The sequence below is a fragment of the Nannobrachium achirus genome (assembly GCF_963921795.1).
Source record: "Nannobrachium achirus genome assembly, chromosome: 1".
Lineage (NCBI taxonomy): Eukaryota > Metazoa > Chordata > Actinopteri > Myctophiformes > Myctophidae > Nannobrachium > Nannobrachium achirus.
Genome location: NC_137810.1, coordinates 41,390,806 through 41,412,513, shown reverse-complemented (window position 1 = coordinate 41,412,513; position 21,708 = coordinate 41,390,806). Strand labels below are relative to the sequence as shown.

The 21,708-nt window shown below is 44.8% G+C and overlaps 1 pseudogene across 1 annotated transcript in view; it reads right to left on the bottom strand.

Moving 5' to 3' along the window:
• The window catches only part of LOC308287932 (ephrin type-B receptor 3-like), a 76,441-nt pseudogene extending 60,446 nt beyond the window's left edge, over positions 1–15,995 (bottom strand). Inside the window, exon 1 of the transcript in view lies at positions 15,932–15,995. The product of the transcript in view is annotated as an ephrin type-B receptor 3-like (transcript). The remainder of the gene's footprint in view (positions 1–15,931) is intronic.
• Between the last annotated feature and the right edge of the window lie 5,713 nt (positions 15,996–21,708).

Below are 21,708 nucleotides of genomic sequence, written 5' to 3'. Positions count from 1 at the left end.
TGGCAAAGGTTCATAGGGAAGCAGCACATAAGGCACGCACACTAAACATCTCTGCCAACTTCCAACAAAAGGTCAGCCCTGGAGGTAATGGAGGTGACTGACTGGGCTCCATCCTGTCTGACTGCCATACTGCCATCTTCAAGGTGTTAGGAGGCCATAACTCTGGAACAGTGGTGTGGTGCAGCATGGCTAGCAGAAGGAACACACACACACACAACACACACACACACACACACACACACACACACACACACACACACACACACACACACACACACACACACACACACACACACACACACACACACACACACACACACACACACACACACAACACACACAAAACTCCTGTGAACAACAAGCTAGTTTTGTCTGCAGCATTTGTCTGTCTGTTTCAAGCCCAACACAAACCCACCCATGCACACTGACACACAATCCAAGCGCACACACACACAACACGCACACGCACACACACACACACACACACACACACACACAGAGGGGGACGGGGAGGCTGATCGATTGGGTCTGACAGGGTGCGATGAATGGAGCCAGCTGATTGATTCATTAGCGGGAGGCGCTGGAACACACTGGGACAGGGCGACGAAGACCTGACCCCAAGAATAAAGGTGTGTGTGTGTGTGTGTGTGTGTGTGTGTGTGTGTGTGTGTGTGTGTGTGTGTGTGTGTGTGTGTGTGTGTGTGTGTGTGTGTGTGTGTGTGTGTGCGTGTGCATGTAGAATCAGGGGTCAGTGAGGGGGGTCCGCTGGGTGTGAGAGGGGAAAGGGAAGCTGTTTCTGGCCTGACTTGGCACAGAGGGAGGTGTCAACCCATTTTGTCCGAGCGCTTTCATCTGCCACATAGCAATTAGTCTTTCACTGCACTGCGCCTTCCCTCCACAAACCCTCTCCGCTGAAAACCACCGCTATAGCATTCCAACTTAAGCACAAAATGCACAAAAATAGTTGAAAAAAAGGAAACAACAGGAATAGGTATGCATGAATGCATCGCTTATTTAAAGAAAAATTTATATTTAAAAATAAGAAACACGTTGGGCCACCGGAAATAACTCTTAACTCCCCGATTTAAAATTCACAGTTGAGTTAAATCGCTCTCACACCATGAATAAACATATTAGGACGTACCACACGAGTGTGGAAGCGGTGGATGTCACAGGGGGCTTTACTGGAAGAAAAAGGAAAAGAAAAAAGAAAACTCTGGCTAATGGGGGTCCTGTGAATTAATAGAGCAAGCCAATTGCAGTTGATTGCATCTTATGAAAGTCCCCAAAGTGCGAGGGAGTGCATTGGAGGGAGACGAGACTCGGCACAGAAGCAACTGGACCAACTGTTGTATGGATGAGGGCTGGTGCTGTCTGGCTCCCAAGCAGGCTCTCTGAAGCCGCGTTTATGCTCTCGACGCGGGGCGGTGTCGCACATGCCGAAATAGCAGACCTGCAAGCTCACAACGTGTCGCGGATGCGACACGTTGTGAGCTTGCAGGTCCGCTTTTTCCGGAGCGCGACACCATCATCACACGACGAAGGAGCATAAAAAACTAGGCCAAACCCTCCCACTGCTAATCACAACACAACGCAATGATGAACACAAGCACTTGTGGTGCGCGCACGCACGCCCACACACAAATGTAACCACTTAAGACCATCTATAAATAGTCAAAGGAACTGACACGAACTTGGAGCGTTCTTTTTCGATCCAACAAATCCTTTTGGCAAAATCATGGCCGCTCTACAAGCTCACACCGTGCCGATCTATCTAGCTATTTTTGGCGAATTTTCCCCAGACATAATAGGGATGCTGGTGTGGCTTCTTCTTTTCTTTACACTCCGATTTTTTACACAAGATTTTCATGTGCAAGAATATTCATATTAGGTCTTATCTTTCCCTCTTTCACATAGAAGCAACACACACACAAACACACACACACACGCGCGCGCGCGTCACACCTCTCTGCAGGCACCGCCAACCAAATGGCACGGTGTCCCTGTCATCGCAGAGGGCCAACTCCCCTGCTTGCACCTACACATTTGGTGGATTGCCTCTGTTTATACAGTCCCCGTAAAATGAGCACCTTTTGCCCAGCCATTCTGCACATTGTGTCAGCTGTCCTCTAAACGTTATATGCCCACTTAAAACATGAAAGTCCAGGGCGGCCACGTAGAGACCGAGGTCAAAGGAAAAAAGAAATGTCCCCTGCAGCTGCACAGCGCCTTCCAGGAGGCCAAAGCCCAGCGGCACGGCAGCAACCACGGGGGGAATTATGCAAATACGGCCTGACAAAAAGGTCACGTGTGATTGGCGCTCTCCTGCCGGGTGAAGTGCACATGGCACGAGGCTGCCGCCGCGTCTCCGTGCGAGCGAGCGAGCGAGCGGGCGTTTAAGAAATGGAGAAAGAGCTCAGCTCGCTGCTGATAAGAGCCCAGGGGGTGTATGGGTAAAGAAGAACCTACCGCTGCTCTGTACTGAGCCGAGGAAGGGAAGGAAGGAAGGAGAGAGGGAAGGGAAGGAAGGGAGGCAGAGGCAGAAGAGGGGAGCATACATACTCCCTTTGAAGTGCAGATGAAGTGCAGGTGGAGGAGGTTTGTCTGACGCCCAAGCGGAGATGGAGGCGAGGGGCTGAGGGAGGCAGCTTTTAGTGGCCTGTTGTAATTCGCCGCCCGCTGTGTGGACGCACGCACGCTCTCTCCCGCACGCACACACACACTCACAAACACAGGAGGCCACACAGACGCCATTTGCACACATGCTGCTGCGGTTAATCACAGTCGACGTTGGCGGCGGCGGCTGCCGATAACACCAGCCCAGCCGTCCCTATTCATCCCCACATTATTTTATGCTTTAACTATTAAAAAATAGCAGATATACAAGCTCACAGCGCGGCACCGAGTGCCGCGCTGCGAGCTTGTAGATCTGCTTTTTTTTTTTTTACTTGAAAATGTGTGCAAATCTTGAAGCGGGCCCGTATCGCATCGTCACACCTCCGCACACCGTTGGCGCCGGGTTTGAAAATGAGCTGAAAGTTGTGTTGTTTTGGGGTTTTTCTTTCAGTTTTTACTTTTTTACTCTTTTAGTTTTTTTGGTGGTTGTTGTTTTTTTTTTCTTGCTCAAAAAAATAAAAAAATAAACGTAGGCCTAGCGAGACGCCTGGTGCCGCAAGGCCTCATTCCAAAGTCCCATCATCAAGCACCCTGCTATGGTTAAGCTCAACCAGACATTTCTCTCCGCTCTCTGCGTGTCTCTCTCCCCTCCGTTCCCCCCCTCTCCCTATTTCGTCTAACATTTTAACAAGTAGCTGAAACCAGGTGATGTGGGGCTCTCTCTCTTCTCTCTCTCTCTCTGTTCCCCGCGGGGGCGGGGGCAGACCCTTTTGGAGCGCCGTGCCCTCCAGAGAGACACATGTGACTGCTTATGTGTTTTCTGTTTTAAAAGGACCCAAATATCAAAGATCTCCTTATGCTCCAACGGGCAAAAATTACTTACTAGAGCCTGTAAGCTCGTAAAAAGAAAAATGGTGTGTGTGTGTGTGTGGGGGGGGGGGGGGGGGGGGGGGGGGGGGGGGGGGGGGGGGGGGGGGGGGGGGGGGGGGGGGGGGGGGGCGAGGGAGGGAGGGGGAACCGCCATGTGGAGAAGTCTACAAGACTCATGCCAGGCCGCACGGCTGTGTCGCGCACCAAAAATAGGCGATCCATAAGCTCACAACGACTCCAACACTGTGACGCGTGAAGAGCTTGTGGATCGGCTTTTTTGGCGTGTGCGACACCGACGCACATAAGTATAAATCACCCCTCCCCCTGCACACCCAACAGCCCCCACCCACCCCACCCACCACCAGCACCTCAAGATACGCCCCCCCCCCCCTTTTTCTTTCCTGCAGCCATCACCGGTCGTTCGCCAAGTGACTCTGGTGGTGTAATGGCCGTGGCATGCCTATAAAGAGCTTTTAGTCATCTCCCATGAGCACCACACACACACACACACACACACACACACACGCACATGCACACACACAGTCCTGCATGAGAGGAGAGCAGCGGTACTGTGTAGAGCAGTGTTTCTCAAACTTTCACATTTCAAGGTCTCCCCTTAACTCTGGCAGGGTACAAATGGAACCCTGCCAGAGTTACAGACTTGTAAGGGTCAATATAAGGAACCCACAGAGTCCCTGGAATCCACTCAGAGAACCACTGCTGTATAGAGCTCTGGAACCGCTATAAGGCCGACGGCGGCCTGCCAGCGACCACGACCGAAAAAACGACGACAAGACAGCTCCTCTGACCCGTCTGCCCGGGTGTTTATGTAGACCCATAAGTACGTACGTAAGTGGAGAGAGGAGAGGGGCTGCTGCTGCGTGCCGCGTCCCCTCTCTCTCTCTCTCTCTAAAACATAACACACATCCTCTCTCTCTCTCTCTCTCTCTAAAACATAACACACATCCTCTCTCTCTCTCTCGCAGTGTGTTTTTTTTTATTGGTGGCTGGAAGCGGATAACCCCTGGGGCTTGATTGTGTTAAGGCCGCTATTGTTGAAGCTCAAACAAGGCTAGGCTGTGGACCAGAAAACCGAACCCCCACCCCTCCTCCCTCCCCCCCAAACCACGCACGCACGCACGCACGCACGCACTCACACACCAACCCCCTCCAAGCCACTGTTCTCGCTCAAATATAGACACATTTTACCCCACGCCACCCCCTCCCCGACTCTTCCAGACCCCCGGTTAGGGGTCACAGGGTGTGGGTTGAGGGGTGGGCGCTTTTGGAAAAGCACAGCGGACCCCTCTCTCTCTCTCTCTGTCTCTGACGTATGTACATTTCTGTGACACATGCTCATTTTTTTTTCCCCGGCTGCCGCGCTTTATGGACGTTCTGGTCGCAGACGTTGGAGCCAATGAAACATCATCTTGATGGCCGTTAATATTGTGTCAAACATTTCTTCGGGTTTCTGAAGCCCATTAATATAGTTCAGTGAGGACAAAGTGGACGGACAGGGGTGTGTGTGTGTGTGTGTGTGTGTGTGTGTGTGTAGGGAGGGAGGGAGGGAGGGGTTTGACACTGAGCGAGCAACCAGACTTGAGGGTAAAATGGCGGCACACCCTATCCATGGTATTACAGCTACACAGCAAAACCCAACCGGAGACGTGTACACACCGCTTGCCTGCGATAACAAAATCCAACATAATCAAATCACAAGTTACGGTTCGCGATTGAAATCGATATAGCAACGACTAAACCAGCGAATAAAAACCCTGAGTTCGTCCGATTTGGAACGAGACAACAAGAGACAGAGGGCTACAGCTGGTGCTGCCTATATGGGACGCCATCATGTTTGGGTTCCGTTAAGCTGCCCCACCTTGGCTGGCGTGGCGGGCAGACCCTCCCACACACACACACACACACACACACACACACACACACACACACACACACACACACACACACACACACACACACACACACACACACACACACACACACACACACACACACACACACACACACACACACACACACACACACACACACACACACACACACAGCCCCCTTGCTGTGCCACCCAATTCGCTCGCTCTCTCCTCGCTCCCAGACAAAGTTGTACGAGTCCAAACATCTCTCTTTTCTCTTTCTCAGCCCTTCTCTCTCTCTCTCTCTCGTTCCGCTCCGCTGCTATAGACAGCACCAGTGGGGCTCTTGGCAGAGGGCAGGCCCAGACACATTCACCCTCTCAGGAGGAGTGGGGTGTCAAAGACCTGCTATCCCACGAGGCCCACCCTCGCTGTCAGATGCCAGGCTGGCCCTTTTCGCACACACAAACATAAACACATACCTATATGGACACACACACACACAAACATAAACACATACCTATATCAACACACACACACAAATATACTGTACATAGGCCTACGGGCACGCACACAAACACATACCTATATGGACAGTTGGACACACACACACACACAAACATGTATACATAGGCCTACCTACGGGCACGCACATAAATGGACACACACACACACATACACACTATAGGGCCCTTCCTTGATGGGCATCTAAAGGCCATAGATTCTCTTACCGCAGCGCTTTTCAAGGCATTGGACGTTCTGAGGTACAATCAACCGAAAATATATTTAAAATAAAAATACAAACGCCAAACATTTAGAGTTTAGAACATGTGATGTAACTGACATAATGTTTTTTTGTTATGTATCAAAGAATCGACACATGCTTTTAATGCAGAAATCGAACTAAACGAGACACGGTGTGATCTGGTATAGATCTGCTCTTTTCACCTTTTTTCTTCTCTTTTTATCATTGTTCATGAATCGTAATCGTAGGCAAAGCTTTTGAAATAGCAGTGATATTGACATATCGCCCTGCAGCACTATGCTAAGGTCACCGTGGGGAAAAGGGTAAGTAAAGTACAGTGTACTGTACAGTATGTGTGTGTGTGTGTGTGTGTGTGTGTGTGTGTGTGTTATTTTCATAGGTCAGCCAGCCGTTTCATCCTTTGCCTTCCCAGTATGTGAAGGCTGCGGGGTTGTTGTCACGGCTGTTGCTCGCATATGGAATTACAACTCGCCCCGTCTCTCCGTCAGTCCGCAGCAGCCTGCGCCATGTGAGCCGTGCCCCGGCGGACGGAAGACACACACACACACACGTACACACATGCATGCACACGCACAGACGCACACGCACGTGCACGCACACACACACACGTGGAAACCTTGTATGTCCCAAACCTTCCCTTTTTTGTTATTATTTTATAAAACGATTTAAAGTAGCGAAAATAGCCGACCTACAAGCACACAACGCCTCGCATCGCGAGGCATTGTGTGCTTATAGATCTGTTATTTTCACTACTTTTGTGAGACACTTTTGTACGACAAAGTGGGGCTTTAAAACAATTTTGAAACTTTGGAGATACAAGGTTTCGGCGCGACCATGACGATATACATTTGTAAAAGCCTGTCAAATCTCAACTTGGCCGCGCTCGCTAGTAAGGCTAGTAAGGTGTGCTTGTAGATCTGCTATTTCACTACTTTAGTGAGACACTTTTGTGTGACGAAGTGGGCTTTAACTTACGAAAAAGCATACAAATTTGAAACTTGGGATATACGAGGTTTCGGCCCGACAACAGAGACGATATACATCTGCAAAAGCCTGTCAAATCTCAACTTGGCCCGGCGCTCGCTAGTAAGGCCTCCGTCGTTCAAAACCACCCTCCCCCTCCCCCTCTTACGAAGGCCAGCATACCGCCGGCAGCTCTACAGCCATCACATATGATCCAACCTCAACTCAATACCGACTCATCCCACCCCTCCCCCCCCCCCCCCCCCACCCACCCCCCCACCCACACTCGCCTATTGAGCCCCTCTATACGACAATCTGAACCAAAGCCACTGTACATCTGTTCAAGATGGCCGCCAGGGTGCATGTGATCTGCCGACTGGGCTTGCGGGCCCAGGGCACGGAGCAAGAGAGAGAGAGAGAGAGAGAGAGAGAGAGAGAGAAAGAGAGAGAGAGAGAGAGAGAGAGGCTGTTGTTTTTATTCTGTGGAGGAAACTGGTTCTTTTTCACAGTTTTTCTTTTGTTGTTTTTTTCGGGGTCACTCTTCGTTGGCCTTTCGAGGTGGATTCTAAATTCTGAATTCTGTGAATGTGCCGACCAAAGCTAAACTAAACTCTCTAACTTATACGTATGACGTGATGTGTGGCTTGCCTACAACGACTGATTTTCGAGCTGAAGAAATTCAGTTCTTGTCGGCAAACGACATATCGTACTGTGTGCGGAGAATAAAATAGACATGAAGTTTCCAAATTGTGACAGCAAGCCTATGCTTAATAAGTAAGCAAAAGCAAGCCTATGTAATAACTAAGCAATTTAACACATTTAACCCCTTTCACCTGGTAGTTCTATTTTGGGCATGTCATTAAAGGCGAAAATAGCAGATCTACGCGCTCACGACGTGTCACATCATGACGCGTTGTGAGCGTGTAAATCAGCTATTTCCGCCAGGCGACACCCCAAAGTAAAACAGGCCAAAAGTGGTTAATTACAAGTGTAGCTATATTTATAATGGTAGTGGTTTAACTTTTATTATGTGTTATTAAAATATAACAATGATTTATGCTTGTGTTGATTACTATTAACTACTATTAATACAAGTAGCCTATTTATAACAATTTATGGTATTTATTTGCATTATAATGTAATACAATTTGCACAATTAATTTTATTGTTGTAGTAAAAAAAGTAGTAGTATTATGTTAATTGTATTCCATTAGTAGGCAAGCAAATAAAATAAAAATAATTGCAACAATAAAAAAATAACATTGCCAACCATTTTTAGATTAATTATAAGATTTAAAATTTAAATATTTCATAAATATTAAATTATAATAATTGGGACAAAGAAAATAATTCAGATTGTAATTGTAAAATGACTTTTTATGATATATTGTCACTTCAGAAAATAACGAAACAAAAATAATTAGACTGGATGTTATGTGAGTCAATCAAATGAATAATGCCTCAACATGGATAATTGTATAGGCTACTGAGACCTAAACCAACACTTGGATATAAAACGTCACAGATCTGTATTGAATTAAATCAACATCAGACTAGGACTGTATGCCGATTTAATCCTGACCCTGTCTGCCGCTCCCCTGGTAGGCCTATACAGCCAGTTGTCCAGTCTATAGGCCGTATAGTAGGCCTAGGGCTACGAACGACCCATGCTATGCTTCCACCCCAATCCAATCACTTGAACTCAAAGCCTCTGCAATTAATAACATAAAAATGAATTGGTAATCACTACACCCAGCTCAATGTTTTCCAAGCCTTTCTCTGGCCTGCATGGGCCAGCAGCAAAAGACTTCCACCTCTATAATAGATTAGATCTCATGATGATGATGATGGGACCAGTTCTCTAGCTCATACCCGTTTGGCTGCTATACTCGGCCAAGGAAGCAACAAGGCAATCAAAGCCATTGATCCTCCACTGTAGAAGGTCTAAGCAGTTAGTGATTCCCCTGATCAATGACCCATGCACAGACCACACAACGAATGCTGCTGTGTACGAAGAATTAATAAGTCAAGGAGTTCATGGAACAAGGCTTTTCATGGGATATAGCTATAGCTTGGCTATTTGAAAATAGCTGATCTACAAGCTCACAACGTGTCGCATCGCGACGTGTTGGGAGCTTGTAGATCTGCTATTTTCAAACATTTTGTACTTTTACTTTTGGTACTTATAAAGTGCATTTTGATGCCAACTTTTACTCAAGTACATTTTCAATTCCGGACTTTTGTGCGTGACCTCATGTAGTGGTGGAAAAATATAGGCTACTCACATTTGTAACGTAAGTAGCAATACTGCAATTTAGAAATAGTCTAGTCCGGAATTCAACTAAATTATTAGTATCAAAACCACTCATTATGCAGAGTGTCCCATTTCAGAAGTTTTCAAATATGAATATCTTTCATATATATATATATATATATATATATATATATATATATATATATATATATATATATATATATATATATATATATATTTATATATATATTAGGGCTGAAGTGGTTAATGTGTGTATTGTAATAATAATCAAAAAGTAGCTAGTAACTAAAGTAAAGTTTTCAAATAATTGTAGTGGAGCAAAAGTACAATATTTGCCTCTGAGATGTAGTGGAGTAGAAGTAAAAGTACTGAAAATTGGAAAGACTCCAGTAGAGTAAACATATACATCAAAATTGTACTTAAGTACTTGAGTAAATGTACTTAGCTACTTTAGACCACTGGACCTCAGTGCAGTATCAATGGACCTACAGTCAATTTAAGTCCGTTATATTAGGCCTATTGTTCAGCCTATAATGTATAAGTGGATATGACTGTCTTACCCAGAACAAGAACAGATCTACAAGCTTTCAATTATATCAGAATTTCCATATAGTCTATTTCCAGAGCTTTTATCTACAGATACCATCTTATCTTATTATGATTCCGCCCGTTTTGGCCTGTCTGTTCTGTTCAGCCTTAATACCCTAATTCACTCAGGCCAGACAGTAGAAGAACCAGAATGGCTGCCGTGGCCATTCTCTTGCAAATGATCATCACTTCCAATCCACGCATGTTTCTTTTCCACGCGGCTCTCCTCAAAGGCTTTCCGGTGCTCACTACACACAGACGGTTAAAGCCAGGGGCGCTAATAGTTCCTTTTGTTTGTTCAATTGTGGCCCTTAACGAGGTTAGTGAGCCATTTGCCTTTGAAGCAGCCTCCATAAAATGTTAAGATGGCTGCTGCTCCTCCAAGAGATGAGATACCAGCCACGATGGTTAACAAATGGGCTGCTACTGGCCTTGGCTTCGTTTGATTTCAGCTTCTATATCTCTATTTATTTATCCCTCCCAGTCTCTCTGTCTCAGTCTCTCTCTCTCTCTCTGCACACACACACTCCGTCTGTTGTTCATGTCACAACGTCAATTGTAACCCAATGAACCTGTGACATGGGTTTATCAAGTAGCCCGAGTGTGCAGCTGGACAAAATGCAGGAAAACGTAGGCCCTACTTCCCCCCTTTTGTTTTAATTTAAATAAAAGTATCAATACTACAAGTAAAAGGTCAGGAATTAAAAATACTTGAGTAAAAATACACACTTATTGGTGTCAAAATATAATTAAAGTGCCAAAAGTAGAAAGTAGGCCTACTCATTATGCAGAATGTCCCGTTTCACAACTTCTCAAATGTAAAAACAATCTTTTGAAAATAGCAGATCTACAAGCTCACAATTGTGAGCTTGTAGGTTGGCTATTTTCAAATGGCGGAAATGTATTATAGGCTAGGGCTGAAGTGGTTCTTATGAAAGAGAGAGAGAGAGAGAGAGAGAGAGAGAGAGAGAGAGAGAGAGAGAGAGAGAGAGAGAGAGAGAGAGAGAGAGAGAGATACCATCATCGCGCAACAGGGGAAAAGTCCCGTGGAAGAAGAGGAAGACAGTGCGATCATCCTCGCCGTTCACAAGTAATAAAAACATAAACACGCTCCATCATTCCACGCACACACATATTACGGCCATAAATAACAGCTAAGATAATAGCAGCAAACGGAGAGAGAGAAACAGACAGGCCAGGGGGTCCCCGCGTGAAGGTGACAATAAAAGGCCGTTTGTCTGTTATCTGCTCCATGCAAGACCCTGGCATTAATAGCACTTTAAAAAACACCTGATCCATCATACTTCATATCGTATTTATTATAGAAATGCTCTGAAGTTGCTGTTGGCAAAATGCGTGACAGATCATGGGCGGATAAGTGGAATTGTTAAGTGAACGTTTAATAGACCCATTATACACGATAACAGTCTTAGTATTTATTTAATATATCAATGTCTGTGTAGCTAACTGCGAGAGGGTAGGCTACAAATGTAACCAAATGGACCCATAAAGGGTCCATGTGGCTACATTTGTAGCCTACAATCTCACATCAGTTAAATTAAACAGCGAGGACAGGGCTTTTCCGTCTGTCGCCCATTTGAAAAGATTCCTAAATACTATACGTTAACATAGGCTCTATTATATGGGTAGCCCTAGTAAAGTCAACTGAACTGTCACCTAGCCCACGATAAAGAGGGACGAATGAATTATAGATCCATCTCGAGATAAACCAACACACACACACACACACACACACACACACACACACACACACACACACACACACACACACACACACACACACACACACACACACACACACACACACACACACACACACACACATCAAGCAGTGATAGTGGAGAGGCCTATGCATATCTAATGTGTCTGTGTGGGTGATTCATGTTATTGTGGTGGTTGTGCGCGCTGCGTGCGTGCGTGTGGTCTGCTTAACAGATTTTCTTCCTGCCTCGCACATCATCCAAGCATAATTTACACTGGAGAAAGATTAACTCGACCGCCTGCGGACTGTATTACACTGTCATCGACGCCATTTGTAGCCCAAAGCTTCTCTCTCCCCACGACAATAATAACAATAATATTAACATTAATTAATATTAGCCATGCAGCTTCTTGTTCAGTAGCCTGCTCTTCACACAGTGGTGTATATAGACTGCAGAGTAAACTTCACACTGTGAGCCGAAATATATCGTTGCCTTGAAAAAAGTCAAGGTTTACATTCTTTTGGCCTGGAAAGTCAAATGAGCTTCCAGTCTAGCAAAAAAACTGTTGACTAGATAGAAATCCGACTGAAATTAAGTTAAGCTAGGCTGTAATGAAGGCTAGATTTTGTTTAGTCGGCCCCAAAAGCAAAACATTTCCTCCAACAAAAACCCAAATTGTGCCCAATGACATCATCAAGCGGGCCTCTTCTTAAAATGAAGCCATAGCTAGCCTAGGCCTACAGATAGGCCTACACGGAATTGTGTCACGCTTTGTTTGATAAATAACGCAAGATTCCATTGATAAAGACAAAACGGGAATTATAACGTTTGGCTGTTTAGGAGGGAAAGCATAACTATCTATGACAAGCGAAAACGGTCCAAAAAAGTTGAACAAAGTTCAGAGTGACTATTACAAAGTGAGATAACGCGGTATAGTTGTGGGATGATAAATGTGAAGAAACATTGTGTCTATTAGTCTATATATGGTCCCTGGTGAGAGAGAGAGAGATAGCGTGTGTGTGTGAGTGTGACGGCCGGGGGCCTGCATGCGTCCCCGCTGCATGGGGCTCAACGCCGCCTCGCTCGCTTCTCTCCCCCCGACCAAAAAAAATCACCATAAACTCAGTGGATCCTGGAGAGAAGTAGTCGGAGGAGCGGCCGGGGCCATAAATCAAGCCGGCTGTATTAAAAGCTTAGGTAAGCCCCCAACCAGGTCAGCGGGCGAAAATTTATGGCATCACTTATGTTGGGAATAGATTGTCCTAACGAAATACATCAACTTCAGCCCCGGTGCACAGCACCCAAGCAGGCTGCCTGCCTGCGCTGCCTGCCCGCCCCGCATGGGCGCACCGGGAAAGTCCCGAAAGCGCGAAGCCCGAAAGCGCGAAGTGGGGAAATGTCTCCTACCGCACCGTTAGCGCGAAGTGGGGAAATGTCTCCTACCGCACCGATATTGTATGGTAGTACAGCTCCTTGTGAACGTTGATAATATGCAGTGCTCGATATTGTATGGTAGTACAATGTCTCTCTTTTCATTCACATGCTCCACTGTGCACGCACTGAGCACGAATATGCAGTGCTGTCTGCACTCAGCTTGTCTCGCAAAATAGCTGATCTGCAAGCTCACAACACGTTGCATCCACGAGACAACGTGAGCTTGTAGATCATTTCTCTGCCTTCAGCCCTTCACAATAAGGGTCCAGGAAGATATATTGTGTGGTAGTAGGCCTACAATAGTTTCGACAGGGGGCACCCTTTTTCATTTAGTCAAATATATTGTGTGGTTGTGTAGTTTCTTACGGCTTAAAATGTCCTCACGCCTCCCCTCTCGTTCGCGCTAACGGTGCGGTAGGAGACATTTCCCCACTTCGCGCTTTCGGGCTTCGCGCAAAAGGTACGCACCCGGGCGCACCTCATTCGCTGTTCCCTGAAACGCCGCCTCGGCCCCCGACCAACACAGCACGGCACGGCACGGTTCCATTTAGCTAATTCAGACCATGTGGTCTAGAAGTCAGCGGTAGGCTACTTCTTTTTTTGTTCATGTCAAGGACCCCCGAATTAATGTGTATTTTGGCCGCGGATTCGGAACCCACCCTGTCTGAAAGTATTTTGTGCCATGCAGGGACCCCAAAAATACGAAAATAAGATTTGTGTTGTTAGGATATATATATATATATATATATATATATATATATATATATATATATATATATATATATATTAATAGCAGATCTACAAGCTTACAACATAGCAATGCAACCCTATCTAAGCTCACAACGAGCTTGTAGATCGGCTATTTTCCATTGGGGCGAGCTTCGAGTGATTTCGATGCTATATCGACTCATTTTGCTGTGTGGACCCACCGTAAACCTCCCCAAGGACGCCAGGGGGTCCCCGGACGCCACTTTGAGAAGCACTGGTCTAAGTTATAGGTGGATGGATCTATGATAGGCCTACGCATCATAATCTACCGCCCTTTGTTGTGAGCTTATCGTTATCGACACTTCCATTCCAACGCAATAATAAAAGCAAAAAAACTTATCTGATAAGGCTTTACATTATTTTGCCCTTTGACAACAGCCTACTAAATAGGCCTACTTTCCTTCTGCCCTTGTCAATAAACCAAAGTCACGGGAAAGCAACCTAAACGCCAAACTGAATCGTTATGAGAGTTTAAAACGATATTAGCCTATATACACTTGGTTTTAAGGTCAAAGATTGTAAACAATTGACGCACAAGCACACCACGAGCTTTTCAGAAGATAAATAAAAATAAATAAAACGCTGAATTGAAATCTTAGCACTCTGCCATAGGCCTAAACAACAGATCAGTTGTGGGCTTGTAGATCTGCTATTTAGGCTACGTAGCACCTAGGCTATAGGCTACGACATATCAGGCACGCAACTCAATAGGCTATAACCGAGGCTTTATCAGTGACGCCATTGAGAACCAATACATTGACACAAGTGGTGAAATAAGACGAGAAAAGCCCAGAGAGAAGCGTACACTCAGCCTGTGGCCCACTGTCCTACTTTCAGTTCACCATGCAACACAAGCACCCCACGGCCTGAGTCCACTATTCAACCACTACACATACACACACACTGGCCTACACTCTACAATACACACTTCAGTCCTTATACTTGTCCAAAGGCCACTAGAATAACACGTTTGTTTGCTTTGTTATTGAAACAAAGCATTAGAAATGGAGGAAAATGTAAGATTCGAATAGATTATTTATGCACGCAACATATCCCCCAAGTCAACAAAGACGAATGCTTTAAACTGGAGGTAAAATGGGTCTAAAACATTAAATAAGGGAGTAAATAAGGGAGTTGTGGACAATGTGGAGACAGACTATAGCAAAACAACATGGGTGTGTAGGCTATGAATCGAAATGAACATAATATTTAGCACATTTGTAGGTTGTTTGTAGCTGCGAATAGCCTATGGGACGACGGGACGACACACATACATGAATAAAACAATAATAACAACGAAATTGGGTCCTATATATGTGAATTTTGCATCGATAAAGATGTATTTTCAAGTTGCATTTCCAGGCGGGTCAAAAAGGCCACGCACTCCCCGAGACCTAAAAAGTCCACGGCGCTGCTGACTCGAGGCGAGGGGAAAGTGCGTCTCGGTCTGTCTGTCTGACTGAGTGAGTGAGTGCGTGGGGGGCATCGCTTCACGGGGGCTCCGTGGCTGCATTCTGCGAGACCCCCGCGATCCACACTAAAAAAAATAAAAGGAGAAGAAAAAAAATCCCCGACACCCCGCCGAACACAGACTCTAGCGCTAATTTGCTTCAAAGTGACAAAGAAGAATAGACCATCGCTCAGGATTTCTCGGGCAGACACACAGAGAAAACAATACACACAACAACTAAACCCATTGATATGGAGGAGCGCTGCGCTAGACGCGCATAACAATCGTGTATTGAAACCTATATCGCCCTGGTTCTTCTAATACGCGCCTCGCTGCGTTGCATTGCATGCGTAACGGCCAGACAATCTATTAGCGACCCTTAACAGGGTGGTCGCTGTGCAGATCAATCAATAGTTATGGTTAGGAGGAGTAATTGAGTAAAAGGTACAATCGGACAGTTGGAACCTCTGTGCACTGAACGAACTAAAAAACCCCAACCCGTGCCGTGAGGGAAAAGGCTTATTGCAACCCTTCCCTTCTCGTGTAGCGCCAACACAGCCGCCCCCCAAAAAAGAAAGGAAATATAGAAATATATTTAATCCTTACCTTCAACAGCGGACACGACAGGCAGCAAGACGCTGCACAAAACCAGAAAGTAATCCATTGTCATAAAGCGGGCAGGTCGGACATGTAAATAGACCCACGGCGGGGGGAGAGAGCAGCAGAGTGGGGGAGTTACAATCCTTTAGGTGAGACCAACCGTCGCTCCGCTCCGCTCCGCTCCGCGCACCCAAGGGTAGAGAGTCAAGTCAAGCCGCCGACGATCCCACAGTTATCTCCATACACCCAAATTCCGTGGAATCGAAAAATAATATTAATACAAAAATGGAGGGTTTAAAAAAAAAGAAAAAAAAAAAGAAAACGAATCCTTTCGTGGAAATCGAACAAGCCTCTTCTTTTTCCCCCCGTTCAGCGATCCCCAACGTGCTTTTATTATTTAGAAGCAGAGGGGAACGGGCACCACCAGTCTTCTAGTCCGCACACCTCGCATCGGTGTTAGAAACTGGGTGAAAACAAGTTGCCCCGGCTTCGGTGTTCCAACCAACGACACAACCATGCGTCAAAAGAAATTATCTCCCAGATCGGTTGTTGTCCGTTGATAAATACAGGTCCTCCTTCCTCCAGCAGACGTATGGGGCAAAGATCCGAGGAGTTGTTGCCCTGCAGCTTGCCTTCTTGGTCAGAGCCGCTCTTGAGTCAGAAGAATAAGAGCCATGGTTATATTCATAGTAGTCCCCGTCTGGCTGTGCGTGAAGATAGCAGGCTACACGCGCTCACATGCGTAACACAATTCCAAGCGTTAGGATTCCGTTAAAAAAACAACACACCGCCTTGGGTTTTTCAATGTCGAATATTGTAAGTCCCTGAGCGAAAGGTATAGAGCTCGGTCGGTCCGTGGGTCGGGTCGGCGTGGCTGTGCTGCTGCTGCCTGTGTGTGTGTGAGTGAGTGTGTGGATAGTGGAAAAGGCGTATTCTCCGCTCGGCGTGTGCGTTGGAATGACGGAGGAACGGCTGTGTAGGAACAAGGCAGGGGAGAGTGAGAGAGAGAGAGAGAGAGAGAGAGAGAGAGAGAGAGAGAGAGAGAGAGAGAGAGAGAGAGAGAGAGGGGGGGGGGGTGCAGTGGGGCACACACAGGAGGAGGAGTTACCACTGTGAAAATGTGAGTGCTCGTTTAACTGCCAGAGTGTACACACAAATGGAACCAAATGAACCCGTACAGGTCCCCCGATATGTGTCGCGGCTCCTTGGTGTCAATAGCCCATATACCTCCGAGTGTACACAATTATACAAACCGAGTGGACGCGATCGGTTCCGTTTACACACCGGTCTCTCGGAGAGGTTAAAATGACACTCTGCATAATCACAGTGTGAATGGTTGAAAGCAGCTGTCAGTCTATTCTACGGTCACACCCCCCGCAACTACAAGCTCCGTTTACATACTTTTAGTCCGTGCACAGCACAGGGCATGGAAATGGCAGATATACAAGCTCACCCGTGTTGTGAGCTCGAAGATCTGCCATTTCAACATATCTACAACAAACCACTTGCCTTTCCTTTCCTCGGGATTGAGAATCCCAGTTCAGTTCACCCAGACACTCACTCACACACGAACACTCGCAGCGGTTTGTGCGGGGGCATAGCGCCCCCCTCTGGGATGCCCTCAACTCATTGACCCGTCTGCACAGGAGAAGAGCTCCGGAGTTATAGTTTGTGCTGTTTTTCTTTGGATTCAAAAGTAGTTTTTTTTGCGTGTGTAGTCGCTAGTCATGTGTAGTACGGCTACAGAGCAATTCGATCATTCTACATTTCTGGATATTTGTGGACCGATGGCTGCATGGTGTCCAAATAAAGCGCACCCGCCCACTCGGGGAGAGAGCAGAACTGTGTGAGTATAAAGTGAAATAATCACAGCCAGAGTATTCATTTCGCCATTTCGTTTCCAGAAGTGCTTTCTCAAATTATGATGACTGATGAGCAGTCTTTTTAAATACGCAAATAAAGCCGATAAATGACAGGAGAGCGCATTGATTTATTGGCAATACGTTTTGGCTTCTCCATCTCCGTGCGTAAAAGTGCGGCGCATTTGGAGTTTTGGACCGACCGTTGTTGGTGATTTTTTTTTAGGTGTTAAAAAAAAAAACTTTTTTGCGAAGTTGTCAAACTATCCGAAAAGTGATTCTCAAAAGACACTAATTTCGCTCGTTCTACATGTTTTATTGGTCTGGTATTCTCGGGGCATTCAGAGAGCTTTGTGCGGGACAATGGGACTCCCGGGGCTGTTTTTCTTCAAGGACTATAGACCTGAGCCGGAGTTTTCCTTTTCCTTTGAGAAGTCGCCTGGAGAAAAGAAGGCATCTGTCACTGCCAGTCTTTTACAGTCTTTCACCTCACAGTCCTCTGAGCATACAGTGGGGTTTGTTCTCGGTAAGTGGTTCAGGACCAATAAAAAGTTAAGTTGACAAACGCCACCAGGCACCACATGACCATAACTCCTCCAAATGTTCACTAATTATCTCCTATTCAGTAGGCTGAAGTTTTAAAAAGAGGATTTGTTTTTAAATTACTCTATTATCTTTAAGCTAAACTTTGCGTTTCGCTTGCGTAAAATGTTCTGGGTGTCCACAAAATTGTTATTTTACTTTCAAGTTAATTTTATGGTGCGAAGGAATGCCTCGACTCCCGAGTCCTGACTGAAGTGAAATAGCCCTTTGGCCACTCATAATAAACTAAACTACGGATACAACCCTTCCTCAGCCTCGAGGGAAAATGTTGGACCTCTGACAACATTATTGCCTCTACTGAAGCATATATAGCTATGTCAGGGCAGTCAGGCACAGGAATGTAATCAAGCAATCTGTAGTCATTTGTACAACTTTTTATTGCTTCCTCTAAATTGTTATTTTAACAAATAGAAGCATTTATACATTATTTTATTTGAATTTAGTTGGTAATATATTGAAAACTTTGAATTATAGTCTATTATATGTGTCATAAAGTAGGCTTATTAATTGAAAGGCCCTGACAAGCCATAGCCTATAGTTAGGTCTATACATGAGAGTCATCATGGCGTGGACATGTATTTGTCTGTGGTTGTCATGTGTCTGTGGTTGTCACTAATCATAAAAAAATTAAAAATAAAACATGGCGTGGACATGAAACCATTATGAATCTATAGTTGAATATTGATGCTTTTCTCCTCAGTGTCGCTGCTGTGAGAGGCTTTCTGGCTCCAGACCAGATACCAACATCCTCCCCAAGACCTTTTCACGTCTGGCAAGCGGCCTGAATGTCAGAGACTCGGAGCGAAGTAGACGATTATTTGACGACAAATCTGTCTGGATCGTGTGAAGGTAAGGTAATAGGCCTTTACTGCCGGTTGTCATGCTCAGTAAATAGCAGATCTACAAGACACTTGTTGTAGGCCTATATTTGCATTTATGAGTTTGCATTTATATAATTCAGCCTCATGTTGATAAAAAAAATCCCCAAATGGGAAGTTATTTACTATTAGCTGCCAGATATTATGGGAAGTGTTTTTCTTGTGATTTTTATTGTAATTCTTTACATTAGGATATTATAATTAGGCCATATTAAGGAAAAGGGACTGTGAAAATCGTATGTTTTGACTTTGAGTCCACATTGCACAAAATAGAGAGACATTAAGCTATCGCCTGTCATTTCCTGATGATAAACTTGTCTTGTCAGGTGTTACTGCCCAGAAACTAACTGTCTGTCTGTCTGTCTGTCTGTCTGTCTGTCTGTCTGTCTGTCTGTCTGTCTGTCTGTCTGTCTGTCTGTCTGTCTGTCTGTCTGTGTGTCTGTCTGGTCACGTAGAACTGTCCATTCCCCAGTGTGCCTGTGTTGTTGACACGTACACAGCGGGGTCAAGCACAGCATGTGATCTCAGGGCTCTGGTCACGATTCAGTGAGTACATTTAAGTTTAGTGTTTCCTATGTGACATTTCACTCCAATCCCCACCTCTATATGTAGAACTCTTTACTCCAGCTGTACATGATATTAGGCCTGTTGCTTCATCATTTTTTTAATAATAAATAAATAAAAAACTGTAAGTAGGCTACAGTTGATTGAAATGAGGGGGGGGGGGGGGGGGGGAGATAAACTTGGTGGAATCTTAGATTATAATTTAATTGTGTTATTACTAATGCTGCGCACTGATAAGCGAATGTAGCCTATATCTAAGACCAGGTCTCATATTTGTATTGTAATTATTTTGTCTTACTTAATATTTTGCGCAGCAACGCTACTTGTACTTCTTAGTTTGTGTCGTGACAAATAAAACCTTCTTGAAATGGTTATAACATAGCTAGAGTATATAGCCTTATTAGGTTATAATTGATTATGATTTAATTCACAACTCGTAAAATAACTTAAATGGCTTACACTGTTTAACTGTTCTCATGTGAAAAGTGCACTTCTTTCTACTGCTGAATTGAGTGTGTTTGTTTGTGGTGTGACAGTAATGGGCTCTCATGCAGTTCAGTTACAGTTAAATTGACACAGAGCATTTTTACTGTGTTGTGTTCTTTGTCATATCAAAGTACATTTTAGACAGCTGGACAGTGCTTCTGGTTTAGCCCTGCAGTGCGGGAGTTTGCGCTGTAAAAATCCCCCTGTGTTAATTTAACTCTGACAGTGTACAAATGGAACCAAGTGGACCCATATAATAAGGATCCATTTGGTCACACGTGTACACCCTCGGAGTTACAACATGGATACGTGAACACTGCTGCATGTGTGCTTGGCTCCATGGGAACAAAATACACAATAATAAAAAGAAAGAAAAGTTATAATAATAAAAAAGATGCTAATTTCCTGAAGAAAAAACTAAAAACAAAAAGAAAAGTTTGAATCTTTGCATCAGTCACTTGAAATATTTAGGAAAATACGAAATCTATAAGTTTAGATATTTATTTAAATGTTTGTATTCTGTTTTATTTATGAATGACGTATTTCCATTTATTTATTTATTTTGACCATATTAACTTTTTGGGTTTGCTCCAAAGTCAGACTGTAAGTGTAACAAAGGTCAAATGAGTTTCTAAAAATGATTAACAATTCAATGTTATCAACAATTAAATATTGAATTAAATTGTTTGATTTTTGTTTGTTGACATTACTTTTTTGATGCCTTTTTTATGATAATAAATTACTCTTGATACTATTTTTCTTTGGGGTGTCTTCAATATGTCCTATGTTGAATATCAATGTAGGCTTTCAGTTTTTTGTTTTCATGTGAACAAAAAGTTATAATGTCCTCATACTAATATTTGGTCTTGATTGAGTGATTGATTGAATTGATTGATTGATTGAATACTTAATTAGTCAGAAATGTAAAACAGCACGAGGTACAGTCAGACATTAAGGCCAAAAGGATAAGGAAAAGTCCTGAGTACTTGTTTCCATTGTGGTTTGTATTTATTCAATTCATCAACAAAGCATAAACTAACAATAATACATGTCATCAACAAAAATGAGACGGGGAAATGTTTTTTTTTTCATGGATAAATTGCTTTCTTGGCCTTCTTTCATAGTAACCTGTAAATGCTCAACAGCATTATGTCAGGAAGACTCAAAATGTGATGTGTGACGTGACGTCCATGTGAAGAATTCCACCACCACGCCTCTCTCGGCGACACAAAGTCCCTTTGAGAGGAAAATCCGAGTGAGGTGTTTGGGGTAAGCGGATCTGAGCTGGCTTTAAAGGAGCTTGCCTCTTGCTTGTGGCCAAACCCACCCACACCAAGAGATCCCTAATGCTCCCGGTGACCTGGTGGTCCATAATATTCCAGGAGCACGGGAA